Source organism: Phocoena phocoena, chromosome 7, assembly GCF_963924675.1.
Source record: "Phocoena phocoena chromosome 7, mPhoPho1.1, whole genome shotgun sequence".
Classification (NCBI taxonomy): Eukaryota; Metazoa; Chordata; class Mammalia; order Artiodactyla; family Phocoenidae; genus Phocoena; species Phocoena phocoena.
The window spans coordinates 56,446,553-56,459,777 of record NC_089225.1 but is presented as its reverse complement, the minus strand read 5'-3'; the positions used below and the strand labels follow the sequence as shown (position 1 = coordinate 56,459,777).

At 34.0% G+C, this 13,225-nt stretch overlaps 1 protein-coding gene across 2 annotated transcripts in view; it reads left to right on the top strand.

Annotated features, from left to right (window-relative positions):
- OLA1 (Obg like ATPase 1) overlaps window positions 1-13,225 on the top strand; it is a 169,090-nt gene that overhangs the window by 132,563 nt on the left and 23,302 nt on the right. The gene's annotated exons all lie outside the window — the stretch shown is intronic.

Sequence of the window (13,225 nt, the reverse complement as noted above, 5' to 3'; positions counted from 1 at the left end):
GCTTAACTTATATCACTATTTCACTTGATTATTTTTATTTCCTCATCTATGTTTATGATACCATCATTATACTAGTCTACATCTTTGAAATCTCAGCATTAATAATTAAGATTTATACTTCTTTTTCTTCAAAATTAAATATTAACTCTTGGTAAACTTTTTTCATAGTATTTCTCACATTTTAATATATTTTTTTTCCATTTCCTTTGCCGCAGCCCTCTTTATTGTATATAATTTTATTGCTGAAAGACTATCACTCTATCTTCTTTTTTCAAATAAACCTAGCATATAGCATAATGCATAATTAGCATTTAGTTAGCAGCCAGAGGATATTGGTCGAATGAATAATGTGCTGGTGAAGTTTAAAAGCCAGATATAAAATTCTGGCAGAAAATTAGGCTGCCAGAATTTTATATCTGGCTTTTAAAGTCTATCTTTTGGAAATTTTACCTTTCTCATTTTAAGAATAAAAATAATAACTATCTTCCTCATAAAGTTGGTATGACTGTTATATGAATTGATACACTTGATAACTTAGGGTAGTAATTGGTACATAGTAAATTCCCAAAAAACATTTTCGATTTTTACAAATGAATGAAAGAATAAATGCATGAATAAAATAAATAAATAAATAAAGCAGGGTAGGAGGGTGCTATTTTAGTTGGGGTGGTCAGGAAAGGCCTTTAAGAAGCAAGGGAGTGCACCATGAGAGAGGGAGGATCTGAGGAAAGCTTAGTCCAGGGAGAGGGAACAGCAAATGCAAAGGCAAATGTGATGGAACATCGAAAAAGAATATAAAATGTGAAGACGACCACTTGAAAAGAGCTAATAAGTTTTTATTCAAATACATTGCAATTAAAAAGCATATTAAAACATCCTAAGTGTGTTCAAGTAAAATTTGCAATTATATAGACTTATTTTGAATTTCATCTGCCCCACACTACTACTCGTAAATCAGTTCTTTTAAAAGTCCCTTGATGTATGACCTCAAATAAGTAGATTGAACTTTACTAAGAATAATAACAACCAACATTTATCAAAACTTCACAGTGTTTCAACTTAGGTTACTTCATTGGATCCTCAGACAAATCTCAAGATGGCCTCCATGACACTATTATTTGGCCTCGAATTGAATTTTTACTAAAATGAAGCATTTTCATAGTTGAATTAAGAGATCTGCGTTTTAGTTTAGGAGTGTGTTTAGCTAGCAGAGAGATAAATAAGATTGTGTTTCCATTAATACAGATACAAAGGTGCCTTTTTAGTACTTTAAGTATTTGTTATTAATATCAAGGGAGTACTCATCAATATACCTAGGTGATTGTCAACATTTTCCTTAGAAATTCTCTAAAAGGAACAGTCTGTGGAAATTATCTTTGGGTTTAGTCCATTTTGAAATGTAAAAGGAAAAGATCGAATAACATCTGTCTGTTGGTAATTGTTTTTTAGCTTTTTTTTTTTTTTAAGTGATGTTTCATTTTTTCCCAAAGAGCATATCTGGATGTTGGAAACATGAAGGTCACTGGTAGTTTTCATACATAATTTATACTTAAAATTGTTACCTTTTAAATTGTGCCATTTTTCTTTTCTCTGTCCTGCCCCCACCCTCCCATTAAGTGACAGTGACTTAGCTTTTCATGTACCAAACCCAAAGACATACATAGTAAACCATCATTTATTATCGAGTTCCTGCTGTGTGCCAGGCATCCTTTAGAGGTTAGAAATTGGTGAGATGTTAATAGAAGAATAGATGAAACATGAAAAATTTAAGGATATTTATGAAACATAGATATTATCATGCTCATTTTACAGATAAGACAATTGGAGAGATTCAGAACATGCCCAAGTTCTTGTAGTAGTAGAAGAAATAGACCCATTTGACTTGAATGTTTGTGCCAGTTCCACACGACACTGCAAGAAATATTTGTGAATCTTCAGAGATCTTTGAAAATATTGCTTTAATTAACTTTGTGTTCTGCTATGTTTTATCTCAGGAAATAACATCTCCACCAAATTGTTTAGGGTTTTAGTTAATAAAAGGAAACAATTCTCAAGATGACAACTATGTGCTCTTCTTAGGATAATAAGTTTTTTGCTGCTGCCATTTTTCTCTTGCCTTGTAGTTTTGTTAACTATATGATACTGTTACAGCAAAATATTTTAGTACCTTTAGCATCCATTTAAAAAATATTTTAGTACCTTTAGCATATAAAATATTTTAGTACCTTTAGCACTAAATATTTTAGTACCTTTACCTTTAGCAAAATATTTTAGTACCTTTAGCATCCATTTTTAAACATATTAATACCATATATGAAAATTTTGGTGGAGAAAATACAACTGTTCTCATTGAAGCCGATATAAAAATTGCATCAAGTTGCCAAGTCTAAAATAATACTACAGACTAGACCTCAGAAAACAGCTATAACTACAGATCAGTTTTTATATATTAATATGATAAGCAAAATTTTCCTTTTTTCTTTCTTCTAGCATACCATACAGTTTGTTAAGAACAATTCTTCACTGCCGGGGTAAGGAAGTTGGTGTGTAAATGAACAGGGAAATGAGAGGATATCATGAAATAGAACAACAACGGATAATTCATGCGCCTAAAGTGTTGTTGTTATGTTAGTAGTAGTCAGCAGCAGTCAACATGTACTGAACACTTAACTATATGCATTACATTTAAGACTCCTACCAACCTTATAGAGTAGTAAGTACTATTAGTATTTTAAGGAAGTCAAAGCAAGTACAGAGAGACTGAGGAACTTAGCCAAGAATGGTGCCAAGCTTCAAACCTGAGCAGTTTATGTCCAGAGTTCTTGTTCTTTACTACTGCGCCATGATGTCTCAGCATTGGTGCACTGGTGATGTTGGAAAGGTAGACAAGGCCTGAGAAATAGGTCACATACTTGCCACATTCCCTATCACTATACATTTCATTTAGACATAGTTCATGCACTATAAAATTTGAGACTAAAATTTCACTATAACCTGATTATAGAATGCTAACTGAAGGTAATATAAAAATTTTACCTGAAACCTTATCTTTATTATCATGGACTTATCTCTGTACCAATTTAATAACCCTTTGTCGGGTCAATAATTAAAATAGTTTATATATTTTTACGTGGAAAATACATGTTATCAATTCTTTTTTAAGATAAGTACATTCTTCCACCACTTGGTTTTGTTTGTGTGTTTGTTTTTAACCACATAGTGATTTGTTGTGTTTTCTTGCATTTTCAGTTACTTGGATGTGTTTTTGAGACCTTTCTGGGAGTAGGGAATTGTGCATGTATGTGCATGTGTATGTATCTCTTTTATTAGCTGAAGTGCATGCAGATAATTTGTATAATATTCTGTTCAGATGCTTTACTAACACATAGCAATATAATTGAAAGAACATTGTATATGCATATTCATATGTATGTATGTATATGTACACATAGATCCAAGTCTTGGGCAGAATAATGACTACCATTTGTTGAACACCTATTATATGCCAGACTTTGGGGCACTTACATATGTTGTCTCATTTGGTTTAATCCTCACAACAAGGCAAATATCTACCCAAATATCTATCTTTCTCTCAAGCTCATGAAAGTATAAAACATCTTATTGCATTTATAGCATGCTTTTCGTGAAACAAAAAGTGCAAAAAAGAGTTGTCTGTGTTGGTTGTATCCTGGTAAACATTACACAGAAATCCCTACCAGCTAGAGAGCAAACATTTATGCAGTGTTTTTATATAAGCAGGACTCAAGATAGTTTGGTTGGTTTCCTTATAGCCCTTGTTTCCTCACCTGTGAAACAGAAGAATAATAACTTTCTTACAGAATAATGAGGGTTAAATAAAATATTTTACATATATTAAGTGAAATTATTCTGTGGTAGATAGATCCATTTGTCTTGGAATTTAATTCTCATAATTTGATGAAAATGTATATATGATAGATCTATAGTTAATTAGTGTCTGGCAATTGTAATTGCACAATAAATTCTGTTAACTAATTTGAGTCCTGCTTACATAAGCCACTGCAATTATGTTTGCTTTCCAACAAGCACGCTTTTCTGTAATGTTCACTGGTATACAACCAACATAGCTCTTTTTTTGCACTTTTGGTTGCATGAAAAACATGCTATAAATGCAGTAAAATGTTTTATACTTTTCTCTCATGAGCTCAAGTTAAAACAAGTCTTTAAAACATTTTGTTAACCTGTTAATTCTCAAGAAATACAGGATAACAACTTGCCATTTTCTTCTATTTCTCCTAATTATACATATTTTTATTTTTTATAATACTGTAATGTTCTGCCTTCTGAAATTTACAAGGATAAGGTCACTTGCATTTCTCTTCCTTTCACTGTATTTTTGTTTCCTCTCTGCTTCCCCTACCAAAAAAAAAATTATTTTAAGTTTGTGATCCAGTTAGAAGTCTATTTAGAAATATAAGTACCAGACTTCATATTTGTAGAGATTTTACTGTTTCATGAACACTTTTAAATGGAACAGTAGCAGTTAGAAAATCTTGCTGTGTTTCTCCTGTATTAATCAAGACTAATCCCTATACCTTGCCATCTCTCCCCAAATGGATTTTTCCTTAGTTGTTGTAACACGTACGTAGCTAAGAAAATCAGTGGTTTACCAGACAGTTCAGGTAGATGTAGACTGAAAAAGAACAATTTGTAATAATGTTTTTATTATTTAAAAGTGTTTTTTTTGTGAGTCTTTAAAAAAATATATCGTATGGAATAGTTTGCATGGGATATTTCTTGCATTGTAGAACTTTACTTCAGGCCAAATCTGAGACAAAAGAGAAAAAGAGACCAAAAGAGAATACCAACAATTTGTTTCCTTTCCTATATTCAGAGGTAAACATCTTAGTTGTCTAGATCTCTTGAAATTAGTACTTTTCAAAGCTTTTAATTGGGCTTCCCTGGTGGCGCAGTGGTTGAGAGTCCGCCTGCCGAAGCAGGGGGCATAGGTTCGTGCCCCGGTCGGGGGAAGATCCCACATGCCGCGGAGCGGCTGGGCCCGTGAGCCATGGCCGCTGAGCCTGCGCGTCCGGAGCCTGTGCTCCGCAACAGGAGAGGCCACAACAGTGAGAGGCCCGCGCACCGCAAAAAAAAAAAAAAAGCTTTAAATTGTCACTAGAATAAATAGTTCAAGTCGTTATTTGGTTAAAGTTTAATGATTAAATATGATTAAGTAATTATGTTTCTACAGTTACCCATTTTGTGATTATGATATATGATGAGACATTATTTTAAATCTGTTATTAAGTGAAATTTGTATTGGTGGCCAAGTATAAGTTTTAATGTGACTTGGTATTACTTAGACATTTTGGCTGTATAGTTTAAAGACCACCAGATTACTTTGCGAAATTCTTAACAGTTTTACCATCTTGGAGAACCAAAACAAAAGAAAAAGCAATGCCTATTAAGTATTCTTAGCTATATGCATGGGAATGTATGTGAGTGTGCTTCGGCTTAATAATAACGACTTTCTTATTATGTATCACTTTATAGGGTTTTTTTTGGTAAAATATTTACTAGTTATATATTTGCTGTCTTATGGTTATTTCAGTGCCCTATTGACATCAAGGGTTACTGATTGTTGTATTAGTAGTTCCTGACAAATAGAAATTATTTGATATGCTAAGCCATTTCTGACAGAAGATACAAAGTTTTGACAAACATGTATGGCACAGCAAGTGTCCAATTCTAAAGAGCAAAATAAATGCAAACCACCATTACGGTGAACACAAACAGCCTGAAAGCAAGTTATCAGTAAGCAAGTAATTGTTGAACTGTTATGAATGGAATAGGATGTTGAAATAGGGCATGATTGGCTGATGTTACATATGTCCTTGATTACCTTCCCTGTGCTTTTATCCTAATAAGTGACATTCTTTGTATTCCCTTGGATGGCTAGACAGTCTGACACTGAAGAAGAATAAATATTGCATGTGGTACACATTAAGCTGTCATCCAAGACAGCATTTATAAAAAGTAACTGGAGAAATTCATAAGAAATTCTGCACTGCTACAGTTTCCTGGCTCCAGTCATAATTGTCAAAGTTCTTGACACATTCAGGTCTTCAGAAATGATTTAGGTTTACAGTGGCTTGGTGTATGAATAATTATTATGGATTTGTGTTCCCATATTGCCTTAGGATGTTAATGTTAGTTACCCAAATGTTATATTTTACAGTAATTCTTTTTTAAGGGAACTTTATTATTTTTATTTATTTATTTTTGGCTGCATTGGGTCTTCATTGCTGCACAGGCTTTCTCTAGTTGCGGCGAGCGGGGGCTACTCTTCTTTGTAGTGCGTGGGCTTCTCATTGTGGTGGCTTCTCTTGTTGTGGAGCATGGGCTTCAGTAGTTGTGGCTTGCGGTTTAGAACGCAGGCTCGGTAGTTGTGGCACTAGGGCTTAGTTGCTCTGTGGCATGTGGCATCTTCCCGGACCAGGGCTCGAACCCGTGTCCCCTGCATTGGCAGGCAGATTCTTAACCACTGCACCACCAGGGAAGCCCATACGGTAATTTTTATTTTAAGAAATGTCTCCACATTGGTGTTAGTGACATATCTTCCATCGTATGATTTTTCTTAAAAGGATTTTAGACAATTCATATATTTGAAAGGAAGAACCGGAATTTTTTTTTTTTTTTTTGCGGTACGCGGGCCTCTCACTGCTGTGGCCTCTCCTATTGCTGAGCACAGGCTCCGGACGCGCAGGCTCAGCGGTCATGGCTCACTGGCCCAGCTGCTCCGCGGCATGTGGGATCTTCCCGGACCGGGGCACGAACCCGCGTCCCCTGCATCGGCAGGCGGACTCTCAACCACTGCGCCACCAGGGAAGCCCAAGAACAGGAATTTTTAAATGCTTAGTTTATCTTTAATCTGTTGGAAAATATTGCTTGCTTGTGTTTAGTGCTAGCAAACAACTTTCAAAATAAATATTTTTATTTTTCTTCTCTAGCAGCATTGGAAAGCCTTCAAATGGTCCAAATGAATACTATTTTAAAGTTATTTCCAAAAAGCCAAATCACTACTTGGTGTTTTATTTTTAAATACTGCTTTTATTCACATACTTTCATAATTTTAATATAGTTCTTTAAGGCAGGGTAGTGTTTTATTAATTCCAGTCACTATTATCTCTTAAAATTTCCTTTTGGAGGAAGATGTGTAGAAGATATAATATTGTACAAAAATAAACATACATAAATAAAGAAATAAATTATGAATGCAACTTTAGCAAGCATTTTTTAAACTCTTCTTTCTCTCGCTAAACTAAAACACTTCTTTTTATCCTGTCTATATGGTGTGTCACATCGTAACTGAAGGATGCCAGAAAAAAATTTTTTCTTTATATTTCTGTAACCTGACACAGTTATTCTAAGCCATTTGAAATTAAGTAATTAGTATTCCCATTCTATAATCTAATCAAGAATATAACATATTCTATCAGCTGATTACTAGGAGATGTGATTAAGTATCAGAATGATTTAGGATGCAACACAAATATGAAAATAAAATACTGTGTTGAGTTCCAAATTATGAATTCTATTTTTGGGGAGGACAAGAGGTCAGTCAGGGTTTCTGTGACAACTGTATTTTGTGTTAGTTTTAAAATTATACAATTTTAATTTGGGGCAATGTTTTTGGGGGTACTCTCTTTACTTTGAAATCTAAACCATCCATTTGAATTGAAGAAACTTTTCTCCAGGTATAACACGGCTCAACTGTTACCTATAGCTTTTAACTCTCTGGCCACTACAGAGCACAAAATATTTGCCCAACTGGTAAATTGAACTGTAAGTCCCACTGTGGGAAATTGCTTTGCTGTGCTCCAAACAGCAGTTATCTTAGTAATTGTACCTGAATTCTTTGTGGCTAATAGAGCATAGACGTCCATTTTACAAGCAGAAAAATTTCTCTTAAATACTTTTAATTATAAATCCCCCAAGTAAAATGTGAATCAGTAGACTATAGTGAGATGTTAAACTGTATCATTTTTAATTGTTAGTGCAGAAAAGTGAAATTCTTTTTTTCTTTTTAGTGTAAAACTGTACATACCAACATTTCACATTCTAAACTGGAGCTCCCAACAAGGAGCTTATCGGAGCAAATTGTCTAGTCCATCCCCTTCCTCACTCAAAACCTAATGACCCTTTATCATCATGGTTTAGATTGCTGGACACAGATGTGAGAAAATACAAGTAATCTACAGGTAACTACAGTAGCTGCGCTGATGTTCTCAGAGAACTGACTGCTGGGAAGATAAAGAGCTTCCCACAGAGTCTGTGACTTTCCGGCAGCAAAGCACATCATGAGCTCATACATGAAGTTTTATTTGCTGAAGATTCACAATAAGATGCATTAGAACCTTCAGCAGGGGCTCTTTTTAGATGAGCACAGAAATTCTGGAGGGTTATTAGTTGATACACCATTGCATAGCATCACACTAAAATGTTTTTGAATTTCAACAATATTAATTCTTTCGAGAAACACCAAAGATTATGACTGCAATGCAGCGTTAATTTGAACTTCTTGATATTTAAATAATCTACTACAGACCCTAATCTCTTTCTCTTCACAAAAGGCTGAGCTTCCTGCTGAAAAGTAGTTTGGTTATGATTTTTAATATGAAAGCAGAACGGCAGTTTCTCAAACTTCATAGTATATTTCAAAGGACTTGTTTGTGGCCAGGTGCTCTGCTTTTGTTAGCTGCTTAGATTGTGATCAGTGAGGTAAACTCATTTATCCATTTGCATGCAATTGAGTAATTTACCATGAAAAGGATGATCGTTTCTTTTTTGTTTGTTTTGTTTTGGTTTTCGGGTTGTTTTTTTTTTTTTTTGACAAAGGTACTGCACCTGTAGCTTAAGTTTTATAATTGTTGGTTTAACTATTATTTGCAATAATCATAGTTTCATGCAGCTTTAGAAAAACTACAATGCAAAAAATATTTACGTAATCTTTTTTTATGTATGAAGTGTTTTGTTTTTAGTCATTGAATTTGGTTTAAGTTTACTAGGTTGGGGTGAATCAATATGAATTAGACTGTCTGAACTTCAGGTGTGTATTCCTTTTCAAAAATTGTTTGCTCGTCATATTTTTCTAAAAGCGAATCAATTTTGTTTCTGTAAAAACTGTAGCTCCAGGATTAGGAATAGACATATTTCCTTCATATGTCAAAATGAATTACAGTCCTCAAATCATTTTTAGAAATTACCATTTTAATAGCTGAAAGATAAAGATGATTTTCAGCAACTCTTGTTGGTTAAGCAGGTGACAGCCAACAAAAGCAGTAGTGAGATACTTGACTCATTCATTATATAGTTATATGGGTTATGTACCTAGCTTATTCTTTTCAGAAAATATTGAAATGCCCAGAAAATTAAAGAAGATACTGGCTAAGTCTTTTAGGCTAGGTTCCAAGTCATTTTCACTTCAAAAATATTATACTTTTAAAAACAATTCTTTGCAAGCAGAGCACCAAAATTACAGCAAATATACCTGCCATCTTACGTAGTTAATTTAATATTATGTTTCTAGTATAGAATGACCATGAACAAAGTAAACTTCTTATCAGAAAACAGAAAAAACAAATTATCTGTAAGGAGAAGTTGTATTATTCTTACAGCAATTAGCATCATTCTTTTGATATATTTGAAATATTCTATGTTGCATGGCATAGATTAATCTAAAAAACAGGACGTTGAAGAATTGCTTGAGGCAGTATTATACATTAATTCTGTTTTTAGTTTGCTATAAGATCTAAAGAAAAAACTATATTTGTTTCCATTTAGCAGTAAATAGGAAACACAGAACTCAGAATTCTACAAAGTGTATTTTCTTACCATCTTCATGTTTAAAGGGAAAGAAACCAGGGAAGCATGTGCAGTATAAGATTGTTTTGCATTTTTGTTTTTACATCACCAGATTAAGTATAATGAAACCCATCTGCAAATTGTAGGAAATACTCATTGGTTTTTGTCAAGGACTATAGCATGGTTTTTTCCCCTTCTTTTTCTGCTGTAGTTTAAAAAAAAATAAATTCAACAAGATATACAGAAAATTAAAAACCTTGTCTGTTATAAAGTTTTGTTTGAACGTTTTAAACTGAGTGATTAGCAGAAATAATGACCCTGTCAGCCTTAATCACATTAAAATGTGGTTAACATCATTTAATTTTTTCTACTTAATATGCAAAAATTTCCAGTAGATTTGCAGTGAAGGCCATTGAAATTCCATTAGAACAAGAATAAAAATTTCAGGCATCATTTATTCAGAGAAGGAATAAAGGTCTCGATTGAGAACTGCTGAATCTTTCTATTAGAGACACTATGAATCATTACATTGAATGTACCTTACGTTTCGATAGATCTGTGTGTCTGGATTTTCAAATAGTTGAAAGTCATGTTTTATCATTTTTCATGAGGAGAAATAAACTAGAATTGCATAATCTTATAAATATCTAAAAGATTACTGAACATTTTATTTTGTACTCATTCAACCTGCTTAAATTTTAAGTAGAAAGTTATTTGTGCCTGAAAAACAAGAAAATGAAAGAATTGATTATTTTAAGATGGAACAAACTACATAACCAACCCACAAAATGGACAGGTTGTGTTTTAAATAGTTAACTTGGTATATGCCAAATAAGAAATTTAGAATTAAGCACCAAATGATGCTAACTCTTTCCCAAAGTCCATAGCTTATCATTTGTCAAGCTTCAACTGGTATGTTATACTGCATTAGCTATGTATAAAGTACAGGTGAAGCACGTTCTGTGGTTTCTAGTATTGTTTGTCCTTTTATGATCATTTCTGATATTTGTTGTGATGTAGTAGGAAAAGCTTAATTTTATTTTAAGCAATTAAGAAATGCTTACCATTTATACTTTCTTTGGTACGTTTGCATTTGCCAGTATCCTATAAAACTTACATTGTGTGGAATGTTTCTCCCCATTTAAAAAAAAAAGACTCTATATACCTGATAAGCAGAAATGGCTTTCTGGACCCATTCCTATCTCTCGGGTAATTAAGTAACAATTGTTGTTGTTTCTTTTTTTTAATCTGTATTTTGTTCCCAAACCATTTGAACCCATTATATAATTACTCTGTGTATACTTTGTAGTAAAAATATCATTGGAAAATTTATCAGGGAAAGTGTTCCATGCATGTGCTACTCATAATGTATAAATTTCTCCATCCTGGCATGTTTCTGTGTCTGGAAATCTAAGAACATTTAATTGTCTGCTTCTCCTGTTCACCACACCCCTTTTCCCCACTGTGGCTGGCTCTTCTGTCCTTCTCAGAAACCCCTTCCCTGACTACCTTGTCTAGAGTAATCCCCAGACTCCCTTTTGTTCAAAGCATCGTGTGTATTTGCTTCTGAGCATTTCGCATAAGTTATATAATCTCACTTACTTGTTTCTCTTTCTGTCCCATAAGAATTTACATTCCATGAAAATGAGGATCATGCCTGTTTTGTTCATTTTATATCTCCAGTGCTTGGCACCAGACTCAGTAAATTTTGTGATTGATTGAATGGCTGGCTGGATGAAATCAGTTGACTTGATTCCATTGTTTCAACTCTGACTTTTAGTCTTCATTAATAGAAATATGTAGATCACTTGAAGTCTGTCTGTTCTGGTTAGATACATCAAAGGTTTAGAGCACAGTTAGATGGATGTCTATGCCAGGTGGCAGTGGATGATTTCCATAATGGGTCAGAAAGTAAATATTTTTGGCTTTGAGGACCACACAGTCTCTGTTACAGCTACTCACTTTTGCTGTTGTACTGCAAAGGCAGCTATAGACAGTATGTAAACAAATGGGCATGGCACGTGCCAATAAAATTTCATTTATGGACACTTACATTTGAATTTCATATAATTTCACTGTCACAAAATAGTCTTCCTTTTTTGTTGTTGTTTTTATGAGAAATCATTTTTAAATGTAAAAACCCTTCTCAGCTTGTGGGCCATACAAAAATGTGCAATGATTTGCTGGCCCCTGTTCTATGCACTTAGCCAAAGACAACCTTTCACTTGTGCACGTGATTATATATCCCCACTCACCTACTGAAGTAGTTCCTCCTCTGTCTCCCGCATCATCAGTTTTTCCTTTCCCAGTGGATGTTTCACATCAGCATATAGGCATGCTGTCATTTCTCCAATCTTTAGAACAACAGCTTATTTTGACCCCACTTGCCTTACACACTACAGCCCATTCTCTCCTTCTTCTGGAAAGAGTTATATAAGTATTAAATGAAATTACATATATAAGATGCCTGTCATTTTCTCCTTTCATTTTAAAAGAATGGAGTTTTACAGTTGTATTTTTTACGTTACTTTGTTTGCAGATTTTCCTTATTTAAAGGAAAACTAGACAATATGACCCCATTGGGAGGCATGGTGGGGAAGAAGAGGTATATAATAGATGGAAAAAGGCTCCATTTTGTCTTTCTGTCTCTGTCTCTTTCTGAATAAACTGTGCTTAGAAACTTCATGACATTCTCTTGCTTGGCTTTTGGGTGACAGACATATTAGCCTTCCACTTCTAATATCTTTCCTTTAGTGATTTTCTCTTTGCCTGTCATGGCTCTTCCCTGGCAATTAGTAATTGAGTGATTCTTGTTAACGTTTTTCACTTGCCCTCTACGCTCATGCCTTCAACTCTAACCTGGATATATGCTAGTGGTTCTCAAAGTTTAGTGTGCACCAGAATCCTCTGGAGGGTTTATTAAAACACAGATTGCTGCCTTTACTGCCAGAGTTTCTGATTCATTAGGTCTGGGATGGGGCCTGAGAATCGTCAAGTCCAACAAGTTCCTAGGTGCTGCTGGTGCTCCTGGTGCATGGATGTTACTCTGAGATGTGCTGCTCTCTGCTCATGATTTGCAAATCCATAGCCTTACTTTTTCCTCTTAGCCCTTTTCAAGTTTCATTATTCTAGACCGGCAACAAGAAATGTCCATTTGGCTATTCCATTATCATTATGAAGCTTAATATGTACAAAACTAAATTCCTTATTTTTTCCTACAATACATCCACAGTAGGAACTACTTTCAAACTTTTTTATCCTTGTTAGTAGCACTGGTACTCTTTGAATCTTTTAAGCTCATCTCTTCAAATCATTTTAACATATGTCCTTTCATACATCATATTCAGTTAATCACTAAGTTCCATCTTTTTTCTTCTAAATC